At 42.1% G+C, this 17,035-nt stretch overlaps 2 protein-coding genes across 2 annotated transcripts in view; one reads left to right on the top strand and one right to left on the bottom strand.

Annotated features, from left to right (window-relative positions):
- Window positions 1-17,035, top strand: part of LOC109198185 (low affinity immunoglobulin gamma Fc region receptor II-b) — a 997,390-nt gene that overhangs the window by 166,274 nt on the left and 814,081 nt on the right. The gene's annotated exons all lie outside the window — the stretch shown is intronic.
- LOC109201287 (obscurin) overlaps window positions 1-17,035 on the bottom strand; it is a 493,328-nt gene that overhangs the window by 40,849 nt on the left and 435,444 nt on the right. The window lies entirely within an intron of this gene.

Here is a 17,035-nt window from a genome sequence, read left to right as displayed (position 1 = left end):
TTCATAGTGTGAAGCATGCTGCAAAACAAAACGAGGTAGAATCACTGTATTATTTAAAGGCTGCATGAAAATCCTCTACAGATTAGTGCAGGATAAACAGGTTAGTTTGCTGTACTGTGATGGATTTAAAGGAAACAACATTGTGTGACTGGTGCACAGTGGCAGTCTAATATAAAGTCAGTATAAACAGTGTACTGTCAGTGTAGAGACGAGAACAACTCATGAAACATCAGCAAAGAGCAAACTGATTTTAGGGTTCTGCACCTCCTGAATCCCACTTTAAACTCTTGTCCATTCTCTTCTGCTTATCCTTATCAGGGTCGCAGGAGGCTATAGACTATCCCAGCTATCATAGAGCGAGAGGCAGAGTACACCCTGGACAGGTCGCCAGTCTGTTGCAGGGCTAAAACAGAGAGACAGACAAACATTCACACTCACACTTATTTAGACTGTGGGAGGAAGCCGGAGTATCTGGTATTTCCTTTCATTTTTTGTTTATGTGCAGCTTTGTACAAGGATTTTGAGAACTCCAAGAGTTAATACAAAAGCGTACACTGAGGTAAGTAGCACACATCCAATATCAGTGAGATACACTGCACTACCCACACAAATCATCATCTTCTTGTAAATCTGTACTGGAATCTGTTCAGATAAACATCCATGAAAAGAGAATTAGTCTGTATGAAGGCGGCACACTCTTAATATGATCATTTTAAAATCAAAATAATAATAAATGAAATGATAGGTGTGTTATATCAAATCTAAACAGGGAGGATGTCATTTAGAACAGGGGTGTCAAACTCATTTTACATGACAGCCAACTTTAATCTCAAGTGGGCCAAACCAGTGAAACTCGCCTTTCTGAATGAGGATCCCAGTGCAGACAATGAGAAGAAAAGTGGATTTTAACAAAAACTGTGCCTTTTATTGTGGCCGATAACAAGACATTAACTAAACAAGAAACTGATCACAAAAACCTAAACTAAGAAAGCTAAATATGTGAAATCTGGAATACTTGGAAGAACTGTGGAAACATGAGGTAACATGACAAACATGACAAAGAACGACTGACAACTCTCTTCATAAATATACAAGATGGTGATGAGGAAACACACAGAGAACACAGCTGAGGGGAATAAACATAATGACGCAATACAGGAAGCAAAACTGAACACAGGATGGGACACTGTCAAAGTAAAACAGGAAACACTGAGACCTCGACCTGAGACACACGGACTTGACAACAACAGTGATAAACAAACAGGGAGGCAATAGAAGAGACACAAGGACAGGAACAGGGGAAGAGAGGATGAAGATGAAGATGAGACACAGTAAAACAACTAAGACACAGAGGGGCGAGGTAGAGGGCGAGAGAGAGAGGACAGAGAGATACAAACATGGAGATAAGACACACGGAGGGGTGAGAGACAAACTTGGGTGACAAAACAGACTCAACACAGAGAGAGGAGACATGGAATGAAACACGGGAACAGAAAAGGGAGACGAGACATGGATATAAACTAAGGAGCATACACAGAGAACATGACAGACTCACACAGGAAACAGGAAGTGACATATTGACAAGAAAACATGTATCATAAGTCTTAACTAAACTTAGAAGCATAACCAAGACTAATATGCATACGAACTGGAAACACTTAAACATTTCCCAAAAACAGAAGAGGAATCAAAAAACACCAAATAAACTAAAAATGCTGGGCCAATGAGCCACCACCCTGACACCATCAGTGTAAGAAATTATTTACAGTATTTAACTGTTTTTCTAAATGATGAAGAAAAAGCTGCTGTGAGAAAGAGAGAAATCTGTCGGCACCAATCTGTGGACATAAATTGTAAGAAACAAATGTGTAAAATTAGAGAGAAACTTCTGGTAGCTCATCATTATTATATCTATACTGTATTTCTATAGTAGATGCTGAAAAACAGAAACATTTCTGTTTACCTGCACTTTAATCGTTGGAATGTACCACTACACTTGCTGTCTTCAGTCTGCCCCCCTTCTTTCTTTCTTTCACATAATGGTATGATCCCAGCCTGTCTTTGCATGTGATTGGCCACATGGTGTGCCCATCAAAACATGGATTCTTAGCAGGGCTGAAGATTCAGCTCCCACATACTGAGGGTCCATTAATAACTGGCTCGCAGGCCGGAAACAATTGTATCGAGGGCCAAATGTGGCCCATGGACCGTAAGTTTGACACCCCTGATTTCAAGCATTGTAGGAGATAACAGCTACATATATGAACTGGAGGAAAAACAGTGTTTCTTACCTTCAGCGTTTCCACAGATGACTGTACTGAGCACTAAAATAATGAATAAAACCTCATCAGATATTTTACCTCAGAGTAAAGTTTTTTTTTAAAGTCTTCACCCTGATTATTGATTATTGTTCATTTTCAGATGAACAATAATCACCAACTTTCTCCTGTTTGCTTAACAAGCTCTAATCAGTGACTCACTAATTCTCAGAGATCAGAAATATTTTAATTAATGGTGTCTTTCAAACAATGCCAGACGTGTACTTACAGAAAAAGCCCATCATGCAGAGCAAAGAGTGCCCCATCGTCACATCCAGCCTGCTGCTCTCTGATCCACAGATAATCACAAACAGTTTTACTTTGCAGTAAAAAGAGAAGTTGTGTTTTGTTTAGGTGTGACAGAGTTTTTCTACAGGTTCTTCTTCTGATTGGTCTCTCTGTGCTTCCTTCCCTTTTACACCAAACTCAAACAGCTCCTGTAGCTTTGACCGCAGCAGTTTTGTAACATGTTTAATTTCCTTTCCGCTGCAAACATAGAAACTTGATTCTTGTGTTGTTTTCCATTGCTTTAAGTCATATCTTACCAGGTCTTTTTTTTAAACTCTGACATGTTTTTACAGCGTCCCCTGGATCATTATCATGCTGCATTATTCCTCCTCCAGCATACTGGGAGTCACTGGGAGTGAATGTACCAAAACCCCTTTTCTGTTTTCTGTTCTGTCTTTTTAATGATTTTTTACATTTTAATTATTTATCAGACAAATTATGTTGAAATTCTTCTTTCATGCTGCATAAAAACATTTAGATTTTAAAAGTTTCAACTTACAACATAAAGAAATAAATGAGAATAACATACTGTATGAATCGACAGAAGTTCAGTCCAACTGTTTAGCTTTGTGTAGACTGATATGTCAGAAGATATTATGGTGTCCCTACAATACGAGTGAATGAACTCTAAAACATTATCAACACTTATTCATTGTTTTCAGTTTTACTGTGGATTGTAATTATTTATTAAAAACAAAAAATCATTTGCAGAAGGTCAAAAACAGAGGTGAGATGTCAGGATGTTTTTGTTGTGTATCTAACAATATTTTAAAAATTATTCCTTAAAACATTTATTTTTATATTTTTACTCATGTTGCCAAAGTAACTTTAAACTTGAATGCATATTGAGTAAATACACAAAGCATTGCAACAAACTCCATGTTGCTTCAACTTCCAGTTCCTCTTTACACATCCTGAGGTTTGATAGCAAGAATAAGACATAATCACATAGCACAGAGCCAAAGTGTTTTAGGAGACATTGAGATTCATTCTGTGGGCTGATGGAGAAAAACATGAGATCACTGAGGTTTTTTAAGTGCAGATGAGCCTACAGCTGCGTGCAAACTTTCATTTATACTTCACAGAAATACTGACACAGGGTGAAGGGTTTTAGAACGGTGGGTTGATGCAGGTGTGTGTCTTTGTGCATTCATGTGCATGTGCCCAGAGCCCTGGGGCTCTGTCCTCAGCTCTTAGTGGGGTGGCCAACCTCTGACAGGATCAGCTGTCAGTTGGTTTTTAGGGGCTCTTTCTTTTTGGCTCCTTGTTGCTTCTGCTGGTGTGGACACGTGGTTGTTTTTGGGTGTCCTGGATCTTTCTCTATTTGCCTCTGGTGGGGTGTATTGTTGTGGTTTCTCACCCTCATGATCACGTATGTTTCATCTCACACACACACACACACACACACACACACGTACACACAGATAGTACTCTCAGGGTGGCTGTGGCTCAGGTGGTAGAGCAGATCAGCTACTGATTGGAAGGTTGGTGGTTTGATTCCTGGCTCCCCAGTCTGTATGCCAAATATCCTTGGGAAAGATACTAACCCCAAATTGTTCATCAGAGTGTGAATGTTTGTTAGTTGCACTTGAGGGTCTAAGTGCTTGTATGAATGGGTGAATGTTGTATACAGCGCTTTGAGTACTCTGGGAGAGTAGAGCGCTGTATAAAAATCACTCCATTTACTCTTTGTTCACATGCATGCCTGTGTGAGAGGCCAGATCCTTGTGTTAATAAATCTATGCATATTCATGTAACCACAATAAAGAGCAGTGCTACGGGGGAGTTGATTGAGAGTGACTGCGATTCCAGGAACAGCGCTCGTCTCGTCCACGAGATCACACAAAGAGTTCTGCCTGGTGCCTCACGCTTTTGCTAGCTGCAGTAAAATTGCCTCGGCTGTTCCAGCAATAGGTTTGTGCCAACATGAAACCTAACAGTTAGTTACACAAATGAAGTGTATAAATTTTAAGTCTTTTCAGAGCATATTAGTATATTTGACTTAAGCTTAATAATCAGAATAATGCTTTGATCTCTTAAAATAAATAAAATCATACCTTTCTACTAAAACTGTTTATGTTGTTCTCCACCTTTTCCTTAACCAGACCAGACCCTTGTACTGCAGGATTAACCTGAGTGTCCCAGTCCTGGACAGTATTTTTAACCAGGAGGATCCCAGGCCTGATTTTTGTTGATGTATTATAAATATTCTTGTTTTATTGTTATTGTCATTTACTTTATTCTCAGTAAATACATATTCATTTAAAATTGTTCAAAGTTAGCATAATGTTCATACATGTTAAAAATACCTGTAAATATGAGTTCAGGGACAATTACTGTTTGTTTGTTTTAATCAATTTATTCATAACATAACACTGTTAAAGTGATGCAACACATATAACAACGTAACAAATATATCATAATAAATAAATTTCTTAAAGCATAACGCATTTTGGAACTGATCTGTCAAGAAGTGAAAACAGTCTGTTCATCCTCTGCTCTCCTCTCCTTAGCCGACTCCCCAAAGCTGGTGCTAGGAGACCACCTAAACAAAAGGCACAAAAGGCACTTATACTTAAACAGATACAGAGTAGGTGTCCTCCTATACTATAAATCAGAAAGAGAAGGTACGACCTCTCTCATGACCTTAGGACGTGTGTGTATGCCAGAGCACTCTGGAACGCACACAGAGCCTTTGCAGACTACTAAGGATGAGACATTCTATCAATATGCAATCGATTATATACCTCTAAGCATACATGATTATATGTTTCTAAGCATAAATGACAATCCAACAATATAACTCTGACACTAAGTGTCATGATCCTGGGTCCTTTTGACCCAGCGTTTTGTGTTTTCTAGTATTGTGATTTTGGTTCTGTTCTTCCTCAGTTTAGTGTTTATTCTTTTCTGCCCGTGCACATCAAGAAGGCCCTGAGTAAATGTGGTTATCCCAGCTGGACTTTTGTCAAAGCTGGGAAGGCACCTAAAGAAAGCTCCAGCCGATCCAGGAGAGAAGGACAACCGCTGCCCAGGCGAAAACCTGTAGTGATCCCATATGTGTCAGGAGTATCGGAACAGTTGAGACGCATTTTTTCTAAACACCGGGTCTCTGTGGCTTTTAAACCCCAAAATACGCTGCGCCAAAAAGTGGTCCACCCCAAGGATCGGGTCCCCCGACACAAACAAGAGTAACATAGTGTACGTGTTAGGTGTTGGGTTTTAGTGATGTGGTGTTTTTGTTTGTATGTGTTTTTGGTGCCTCCCTTTTTGTATAGGTAGGCGGGGCAGTGAGTCACTGAACCTGGCGCACCTGTTACTCATCAGATGCTCTCTTCAGAAGTGTTTTTAGGAGCTACCTGACAGAAGATTAGTGTCGGAGTATTGGCGTTTTTGGAGTGTGGAGATTCTGCCCCTGCCTGTTGGAGCCCTCGGATTACTTTGGTGTCTGTAAGGAGTTTTTGTTTCCTCCCCAGGATTTTGGCCTCGACTGTTTTGCCTAGCCTGGAGGTTTTGGGCTCCAAACTGTGCCAAGTAAGCTCTCCAACTCTCTGTAAAGTTTTAAGCTTTTTTCGGTTAACGGGCGAGACCCTCCTAATTTTCCTCCCTCTCCTTTTTTCTAGATCGAGTGCACTGCTTATGTGTATTTTCGTCACTAGCACGTCCTGGCTCCGCGTCCTCATTCATACACGTTGTACATATGTTGTCCTTGTAAATATCTCCGCACCTCACTGTAAATAAACTGCCTTCACTGCAGCTCTGCCTCCGTGCGTTCTGCTTCTTGGGTACATCAGCTTTTGTCTTAACAGTACGCTGTTAAGTGCCAGGAGGATTGCCAGGAATTATACATCGGGGAAACCAAACAACCTCTAGCGAAGCGGATGGCACAACACAGAAAAGCAACCTCATCAGGCCAGGACTCTGCAGTCTATTTACACTGTAACGTTGGGTTGTGTTGCGGTTGAGAGGAGGCGGCAAAACACCTAGCAGGCTAGTCAGAAGAACACACACCCACGCTGGTATCGGTAATCCACGGTGGTTCTTTAATACGCCATCTTCAACAACCATATAAAAGCCCGGCTGAACGGCTGTGGCTCAACAACATAACGCCCAGTGTTCATACAACCCAAGCGTTGCAAACAAAAAGAAAAACAAAAGAAAGGTCTCTCCTCATGCACTAGCGTGCAAGCACATGTCCATAGAATCACACAGAGAGGGCAGTGGCACAACCTGATGACACCATCAACCCTCGACTTGGGTGTCTTAAAGGGACACCACACCATTGTGACTGTTACATATTCCCCCCGGGTTAAACAAAGGCTGTCCCCAGCCGAACACAGCAAAGGTACAGTCCAAACTTAACCAGCCTCCATACATGGTCAGCAGGATAAGAAGATGAAACCAAAACAGGGAAATGTACAGTGCAATATTGACAACTGGCATACATGACAGTGTCCCACATGGTGAATGTCCATTTAAATAAATGCGAAAGAAAGAAAATAAACTCAGGACAGCCAGGATAATTACAGAATGAACTTCCCTTTTTTTCTTACATTGCATTTCTTCTTTTTCAAAAACTGCAACAGTCAGCAGGAACACCGTACCAAAACATGAAAACATTATCAACATGTATTGCAGAAAACTCAAACAACGGTCCTGTTACAACAGTAGACCACATAAAACACATCAAAAAGCAAATAAGGTCACTTTAGGTCAAATCTGTCAGTATGAAAAGGGTTGGTCCACCTATTGACTGACCAGTCAGCGGTGACTCTAGGAACTCGTCTTGGTCTGAGGTTATAAGAACCTCTTACAGCACACCCATTTTCAGCAGGAGGTGAACTGTTAACCTCTGTCTCCAGAGCCATGTCAGCAGGCTCTTGGAAAGAGTTCTGGTCCACGGAAAGCGGGACAGTGTCAGTACAGTCAAAGTCAGACTCAGCAGTGGTGCCGCTAGAGACAATGGGGGTTGTGTCAACAGCGTCACAGTCATTGCGGCCTGGGACTGAAAGAGCAGGAGGCAAGCTGCTGTCCGGGACACTGAGATCCAAAGCTGCCGCAGCCTTTAGCTTTGCATGCTTGCCAGATAAAGCTGAGGCCCAGGTGTAGAACGGTTGCAGGTTTGCAACATGAAAAACTCCAACTTTCTCCCCAGTGTCCACTGTGGTGAGACAGTAATTCACATCAGACATCCTCTTGGAGATGCGGTAGGGACCAGTGTAAAGGGGGGCCAACTTTGCAGAAAAGTTGGATGATGCATCAGATTTTGGGTGCGACTTTACTCTGACGAGGTCTCCAACTTCATGAGAGACTGTGCGACGTCTCAGATCATAGTAGTGCTTTTGCCTTTTATGACTCTCTTCGAGCACCAAGCGAGCATGTTCATGAGCATCCCGAAGTGAAGCTCTCAGGTCATCTGAGTAAGACGTTTCAGGGTCGCTCAGTCCTTCCCAGGAGGGTCGAGTGACAAGGTCCAAGGGCGTGTCCAACTCTCGCCCATACAGCATCATGGACGGGCTCAGGCCTGTGCTCTCGTGAGGCGCAGTGCGCAGTGCAAAACAGATCTGGGGAAGATATTTGTCCCAGGAAGTGTGCTTATCCCCAACATATGCTCGAATAGCTGTTTTCAAAGTGCGATTGACACGCTCAGTTGCATTAGTTTGAGGATGGTATGCAGTCGTCAGTCTGTGTTCAGTCCCAAGAGTCGACAAAACATGCTCAAAGAGTTCACTGACGAAAGGTGTTCCCCTATCAGAAATAAGGTAGGAGGGAGACCCATGTCGGGCAAAAATGTCAGTAATGAACTTGTTCGCAGCAACTTGAGCCGTGGCTTCTCTCACAGCACTCACCTCGATCCATTTTGAGAAATAGTCCACAAAAACAAGGATATAAGCATTCCCTCTTTGTGTGCGGGGCAGTGGGCCAACATAGTCCACCCCAGCGTACTCCCATGGTCTTTGTGGCTGGATAGGGACCATAAGGCCTGCTGTTTTTCTCTGAGTCGGCTTAGTGGCTTGACAGGAACAACAGGAAACCACATACTTCTTCACATCAGAGTTCATGTGTGGCCAGAAGAATCTGAGACGCAAGCGTGCCAGCGTTTTCGCAATGCCCAGATGTCCGGCTGTAGGATGATCGTGGTAATACCTGAGCAGATAACCACGAAGTGTAGTAGGAGCAAACAGTTTAAGCTGCTTGAGAGGGTGGAGACCACATTTCGTTTTTGGATCGAGGAAATAGAGGAGACCATCATGGACAATGTACTTTTCCAGATCTTGAATATCCTCCCCAGTTCGTTGGTCACTTTCCAGCTGATTGAGCAATGAGCCTGTGACTGGGTCTTCAAGCTGCAATTGACGAACATGTGGGCGGTCCGAAACAATTACAGAAGGCAGAGCACGAAGGTCCATGCTCCCAATCACGGCATAGGGAGGGAGAAGATCAATAGGGGCATCCCCATCTGGTAGAGGATTACGTGAAAGGGCATCGGGCACCTTATTACGTTCTCCAGGTTTGTGGATAATGCTGAAGTCAAAGTCTTGAAGGCGAAGAGACCACCGAGCAAGCCTGCCAGAGGGATTTGGTCGAGACATCAACCACTTGAGGCTGCTGTGGTCAGTGTAAATGGTTACGTGCAAGCCTTCGACATAGGGTCGGAAATGTTCCAAGGCCCAGATCACAGCCAGACACTCCTTCTCTGGAGTTGAGTAGGGCTTTTCCGATTTGTGCATAGCACGGCTAGCAAATGCTACAGCAACGTCTTTGCCATCCTCATCTTTCTGCATTAATGCTGCTCCAAGACCAGCATCGCATGCATCAGTGTGAATGAAGAATGGACGCGAAAAATCTGGGAACCTGAGGACTGGTGCCGAGGTTATAGAATGTTTCAGAAAGTCCACAGCTGCCTGGCACTTGTCATCCCAGTGAAACTGCACGTCCTTTTTAGTGAGGGCAAAGAGTGGCTCTGCATGGCGGGCATAGTCCTGTACAAAGCGGCGATAGTAGCCAGTTAGGCCAAGGAACTGTCGCACCTGCTTTGTTGTGGTCGGCACTTTGAACTCAGTCACGGCTCTCACCTTGTCAGGGTCAGGATGAATGCCAGCCGGCGTAACACGATAACCAAGGAAGGTGAGTTCTGAAAGGCAGAATTGGCATTTGCTCAGCTTTAAAGAGAGGCCAGCGGACTGAAGCCTACCAAGGACCTCTTTTAAGTCAAGCAGGTGTTGCTCAAAGGTCGGTGATGCGACAACAATGTCATCTAGATACACCGCGCAGGACTTATAAATCAGGCCAGCTAGAACATTGTTCATAAGCCGCTGAAAAGTCGCAGGGGCGTTACACAGGCCGAAAGGAAGGACTCTGAACTGAAACAGGCCACAGTGCGCGATAAAAGCAGTCTTTGGTTTAGCTTCTTCAGCAATGGGGACCTGCCAGTAACCTCTAGCAAGGTCTAGTGTTGTGAGAAACTTCCCTCTTGACAGAAAGTCCAGTGATTCATCCACTCGCGGGAGTGGGTAAGAATCCTTCACGGTCAATTGATTTAGACCACGGAAGTCAACACAGAACCGTGGTTCGCGGGGGGGTTTGTTCACAATGACCACGGGGGCTGCCCATGGTCCTGATGCAGGTTCGATGATGTTATCCTGTAGCATTTTTTGCACTTGCTCTTCTATGATTTGCTTTTTAGCTGGTGAGGTGCGGTATGGTGGCAAGTTAACAGGCTTTGCATCCCCAGTTACAATGACATGTTCTGCCAGAGAAGTGCGACCAAGGTGGCCATCAAACAGGTCACCAAAACTATTTAACAACTCTAACAGTCCTTCTCTCGCCTCAGAATCCAAGTTAGCTTCTCCAGCCTTATCATTGAGGGAGAGCTGCGGGGTGTTCTGCAGAGTCATAGTTCCACACTCAAGATCAGCTTCCACAAAGCCATTTTCACAGAGTTCATCAAGACATGGGGGGTTATCATCCATAATTACAGTTCTTGTTGGGACATGTATTGTTAGTGAAGTGCGAGTCATAAAGTCCATCCACCATCAACCCTCGACTTGGGTGTCTTAAAGGGACACCACACCATTGTGACTGTTACAACACCTACAGGCCAGTGGACACTCTTTCAACGATGAGGATGTACACATCCTGGACAGGGAAGAACGCTGGTTTGAGCGCGGAGTCAAGGAGGCCATTTACGTGAAAAGGGAAAGACCATCTCTGAATCGAGGAGGGGGCCTAAGGGTACATCTTTCGCCATCTTACAATGCTGTGATTGCAGCCATTCCCCAACTCTCTGTGAATGGTACTCATGGCCATTGATCAGTGTTCTTTGATCAGTGGGTTTTGGTCAGTGATTGTTGATCAATGGTCATGGGAATTTGCATAATTATGATTAAGGAACTGACCTCACAGCCCATTGTTCCTTCAGTGGGCTGGTTTCAGTCATTATGCAAATGTACTGTTTATAAGGTTTGGGGAAACCTGCAGTCAGCTGAGACTGAAGAAGTCACTTGGATGAGTGACGAAACGTTTCTCCCACAAAACGCTACGTCCAGATGAACAGAATCAACTTTTGGAGGTTTTCTGCCTGTGTATTCCTGTGTCAAGTCTGCGTTTCTGAGTCTGTGTAATTACGTGTATGTGTTTCCTGTTTTACTTTGAAGGTCTTTGTCTGATGTCAGTGTCTTCCAGGTGTGTTCCCCTTCTTTTTCCCATCCCTTGATTCCTGGTGTGTGTATTTATAGTGTGTGTTACCTCGTCCTCGTTGCTGGTTCGTCTGCTTCTCTCCGTCCGTTTTCCCGTATGTTTTCCTGTGCCTCCCTACATCTTCTTTTCTGGTTGGTTTAGTTAGTTTTGCCCAGTTTAGGTTTTCTTAGTTCCATTCTCACCCTTGCCATTTCTGTTTGTATCTACTTCTGTTTAATAAACTCACTTGCACTAGAGCTGCCGCATTTTGGTCCTAAATAATTCCCACACGGCTTGCCCCGGCAACCTGTGACACCAAGCTTTTTTGTGAACTCAGAAATAACCCTGTTTTCAGCTTTGTCACATTTTTACAGCCCATCTATGCACACAAATACGTTACAGGATCAAATGAATAACAGAAAATAAATGGAAATAGAAAACGTTCTTCTGTAAGTTTCAAAGAGATTTAGTTTACATATTTTATATAATACAGTAAATGTGTACAAATGACCGGCAATCATTCAGTCACTGGAATTGTCCATGAAACATGCTAAGTAATTCCTAAATGCATGTAGATTAAAGACAATTATTTTACCTGGATATCACGGTCTCTGACGAGCCGAAGATACAAAACATGCCGGCCACAACAATAAAGTTTTTCAAGCTCCTAGAGAATTAAAAATGTACCAAAAAACTGAGCGATATTTCTGAGTCCTTTTCAAAGTTTTCACACAGTGGCGCTAGCAAATGGAAAAACGCGGAATTAAGGGCGGACTTGAACGAAGGCTAGAAGACTGTCCAGTTTCACAGCCGCTCACTTCCAGCCTACCGGCCTTTCTGCTGGGGTGGACACGTGGTAGTTTGGTCTCCTGGATCAAGCTCCTGAGGTGCATTGTTGCTATTTCTCACTCTCACGATCAAGTATGTTTCGTGACACACACACAAACAGTAGATAAGAAAACTAAGACGACCTAAGAACATAAACAGAGGGATAACAACTATACAGGACAGAATCACAACCTCTGAATATTAAATAATCCAAAACTATAAAGTCCAAGCACAAAACGCTGGGTGTAAACACAGGATCATGACTATATTTATATACCAACAACAGCCTTTGACACACATGTAGGCACTGTAGCTGCTCAGAAGAACAAAGATGTTATTCTGTATTGTCATGTTTGTAGTTTGTATTATTACTGCGTGATCTTGCTTGTTGAATAAAAAATATCCCTGTACGTCTCTGTAGAGTTGAATATAGTAAAAACATTTTTATAGGGTTTAAAAAGTTTTAATTTATCAAAACATAAACAATATTATCCATTTGCAAAGTCTTCAGTGAGACAGCTTCAGAGTCTAAACAGGTCAAAAACAAGCTTTGGTGCTCAGCAGCTCTAAAAGTGTTTAAGTTGTTGACTTTGACTGTTCTCTCTGTATTCTGACACATGATGGCAGCCACATAAAAAAGTGCTGCTAAGTAAAAAAGCAGTAAAAGAGTCACAGACACAGAAAAAGCTCAGTGATTCAGTTCATTTCAAAACACTTTATTAAACTGAATTATTGCAGAGACAAAACAAGACAAACATGCAGTGTAATAACAAAAAGCTGTGAAGGGCTTTTTTTTTTTTACTCTGTCTGTTTCACATTTTCATTGCCTAATTGTAACATCCACTCTTACCAGTACCAGTTTATACAGAGATCAAATTAGTACTGAGCAGGATTGAGTTCAGTTTATTGATGTGGCCCTCCACAACAGGCCCAGTTTCCCGTGTGGCCCCTCAGGAAAATGAATTGCCCACCCTGCTTCAGAGGGTCTGTGTGCCACAGCAGACTCCTGACCCAGAATCACACTTAGAGTACGCCATCGTCTTCACAAGCAACCGAATGATCTGTGAGGTCAAATCTGTGTGATTTAAAGAATTCCAAGAGGGGCTTGGTTATTATTAATTTCTGGCTCTTTTCCACAGTGTGTCACCCCAGCAGGTGGCAGATGAACGCCCCTCTCTGAGACTGGTTCTGTCACAAGTTTTTTCCTGTTAAAAAGGAGTTTTTCATTCTCACTGTCACCAACTGCTCGCTCGTAGTCGTCTGATTTGGAGTGTTTCTCTGTATTATTGTACAGTCCTTACAATATAAAGCCCATGGAGGTGACTGTGGTTATGATTTGGCACCTTATAATAAAAATTGACAACTTTTATTTATAAAGCACCAAATTACAGCAACAGACAATTAAACTGAATTGAACTGAATTACTTGACAGTTGTGTGTGCTGTCTGAGGACAGTCACTGTGTTTGTAAGTAGCCGTGTTCATTTTGTCACATGTTCTTTCTACTTTCTCCTCTTTGGATTTGTAAACAATTTGTTGAGCACTAATGTGCACATGAAGCCCATTAGTGCTTTGAGTGCTCCAAGAGAGTAAAAAAGCAACAACAACAACAATCTTTATTTATAGAGCACATTTAAAAACCAACGGTATACCAAAGTGCTTAACAAAGAGCAAGGAAATAACACAAGAATTATAAGGCCTTAATAAAAGTGTGAGATTATGTTCACAGGAAAATGCCACAAATACACAATGCTAATATAACATACACAGCACAAATAAAAGCATAATAAAACACCAGTCAAAGAATGAGTAGGAAATTTAAAGGAATAAATCTATGCAACAACTGCAAGCATTAACAGGTAAGGCAAGATTAAACAAATACATTTTAAGCCGTGATTTAAAAGATTGAACAGAATCAGACGCCCGGATCCCAATCGGAAGGTTGTTCCACAACTCTGGTGCAGCCAGGGCAAACGCCCGGTCACCTCTAGACTTCAGCCGAGATCTAGGCTGCACCAATAGTAACTGAGTAGATGATCTCAAGCACCTCCGTCCAGCAAAAGAGCGCTGCCTCCTGCCGCTGGGACAGAGGGCTGGCACGGTGAAGCGGGAAACATGAATGTGGAACATAAACTGAACATGAACTGAAAACACCGGGTGAACCACCCAGGAACCCTGACACAGTCTTGACTTTAGACAACTGAGCAGAAGATGACTGAACCTGAACAGAAGAGGAGAAAATCAGACATCTGAGCAGAAAACTGAGAATAAATTATTCTGAAAGACAGTTTGGAAAGTTTTTGGGGTTTTTTTCAAAACTACAATGCAACCTGTCAACTGAGATGAACTTTGACTCAAAGCAACTGAGCAGCAACTTGGCAACTGAACAAGAGCAAATTAATGTCTATATGAAACTGACAGACAGTTTGGCAACAGAACAGAAAACAAGTGATTCTCAACAACTGAGCAACAATTTGGCAAATCGACAAAACAGAAATGACTGTAAATTTTTAATCTGAGCAGAAGAAAAGCTGCTCTGGAAACATGAGCAACAGTTTGACAGCTGAACAGAAAGAGCTTGAAACTCAGCAAACACGAAGCAATTTGATACCAGAACAAAAGAGAAATGTCTCCTAAGAACAGCAACAACTTCAACTTCAAGTCTGTGAATATAAAGTGATGTAATCTCTAAGACTTGAAACTGCAGATTAAAATATTTTGATGAACATGAAACCATCAGAAATGTTTACATGAACCAAATCAGTAAAAGTGGAAGATGGAGGATGGCAAACATGCAAAAGAAAAATCAATACTGAGGAGAAGTATTGTTGTGTGAAAATGTCACATAAGGTGTTCAGCATTAAAGGGGACAGAAACACTACATGTATAAAGGCTAATTTACATCATGGAGCCCAGCTCTCAAAAACTGACACAGATGTAACTCTGACTGTGAAGCTGGATTTAAGAAATAACTGCTTAAAGGTGTAAAAACACAGGTATTCTGTCAGTACAGAGCATGACATCACCAGGTCAGTTGGTTAGTTTCAGTCAAATGACTCACAATAGTTTATATTAGGTAACTAATAACAGAACCAATAACTTGAGGAAAATAAGGACAGTAAAACATCAGTTTAATGGGGTCACTGGCTGCACCTCGTGCCTGTCCCATCTGTGGCTTCCTGTTGGAAAATAATAACTGTTGGGTCTAAACTCAGACCCCGCTGTATCCAGGACTTATTCCCATGAAAGAAAAACAAGGCAACAGTGTTCGATCGATTACTTGCGCAAGGGAGGCCTTTGGTCAAGAACCAGCTCTTGGAGCTCACGCTCCTAACCTGTCTCCAGCCCAAAGTCCTTCAAAGAGCAGCTTCCCTCGCAGCTATTTATTGACAAACTGTTACAGTTCACACAATAGTTTACAACACGTACCTCCCCTCTTAACCCCCCTTGGTTACAAAGACGAGGCACTGTATGTATATATATGTGTGTGTGTGTGTGTGTGTGTGTGTGTGTGTGTCCTCCTGCTGGGCAGGAAGCTTACATCAAACAGACCTTCCAGATAGGATGTGTCTGTAATCAAACCTACAGCCCCTCACCCAAAAACTCAAGAATCTGGGGAGGGGGACTGTGGAACTGCTTTCATCCCACAGTTAAACAATGTAGAGATGGCAAGCATAAAAATGACGAACATTAACAATTCACTCTAACAATAACATTTATTATAAAAACATCGTCTGCCCTCGATGTAAAGTAAAGTTCTGTTCTGTGTGTTTGAGTCTTTACAGAGAGTGTAAAGTTAACTGTACCTTATAGGCTTTGTTTAGAAACTGCAGCCCTCAGACACACCTCTGCACCTGTGTGGAGGAGGAAATCATCCTGATTTACTTCCATTGATTTAAACATGTGGTCTCTGATATACACATGGTATCATTTGTTATGTGTTCTGCATAGTAAAGATTTATTTTGTGCAAAACATGTGAAAATGAAATTAAATGTATTTCCTTCTTTACACATTTAAGTGGCCTAATCTTCAGAGTAGGTGATACAGAGCTGAGCTTGGCAACTGGAGAAAAAGCTTTTGTGTAAAACTGGTTTCAAAGTAGCTGTTAGTCAGCCAGCAGGTGATAACAGCATCCAGGAAGCTCAGACTTTGTATCCAGTGTCTCTGAACATTATGTGTTTCTGTGAGGTGGAGATCTAACAAACCAAACACGCAATGAGACTGTTGTGACTGTACCTGTGGGTCCCAACTTCATTGTAGTAAACAGCACTCTGCTCTGGTGTGTCGTGATCCCCTGTGAAGATCATCAAATTCATCCACAAAGGAAAAAAATATGTTTTAAAGGATGTTTGTTTTATTTTTAAACTGCACAGGTTTTATGTACTCACTGTTTCTTCTAAGACCTTTAAAGTCAATAAGAGAGGAGGCGACATTTTCATATTCATCTGCTCCTGAAATGTTGATAATTTTATTTACAGGATTGTAAAAACATGTCACATCGAATTAGTTTCATTAAATCAAAAACAAGTTTCATCTCTAACTGCTCTGTGCTTTCCAGCACATATACTGTACCATTTCTGTTCACTTGTGTGACTGATTCATAGACGTCAGCAGTACCTAAAGAAAAAAACAAGCCAGGCTCACATTAATCATTTTATTACAGTTACACTAAAGATCAGAGCAAAAACAGAAACACTGTGTGAGTCAAAACCAGGACTGTAAGATCTTTAAATGTTCTTTGAAAAACAGCTGAACACAAACTGAACCTGATAAATGTTCATGTTAATGGAGGTTTAATAAAAGTCAATATTAATAAAGATAATAAAGATCGGTATAAATGCTGACCATGTTGAAGAGAGTCGTACACATGAGTTTCATCCTGGTTGACTCCATGATTTGTGGAGGAGCCCGGACTGTGACTC

Source organism: Oreochromis niloticus, linkage group LG3 (assembly GCF_001858045.2).
Source record: "Oreochromis niloticus isolate F11D_XX linkage group LG3, O_niloticus_UMD_NMBU, whole genome shotgun sequence".
NCBI classification, from domain to species: Eukaryota; Metazoa; Chordata; class Actinopteri; order Cichliformes; family Cichlidae; genus Oreochromis; species Oreochromis niloticus.
Note: the sequence above shows the minus strand (reverse complement) of the source record. Positions and strands in the feature narration are given on the sequence as shown.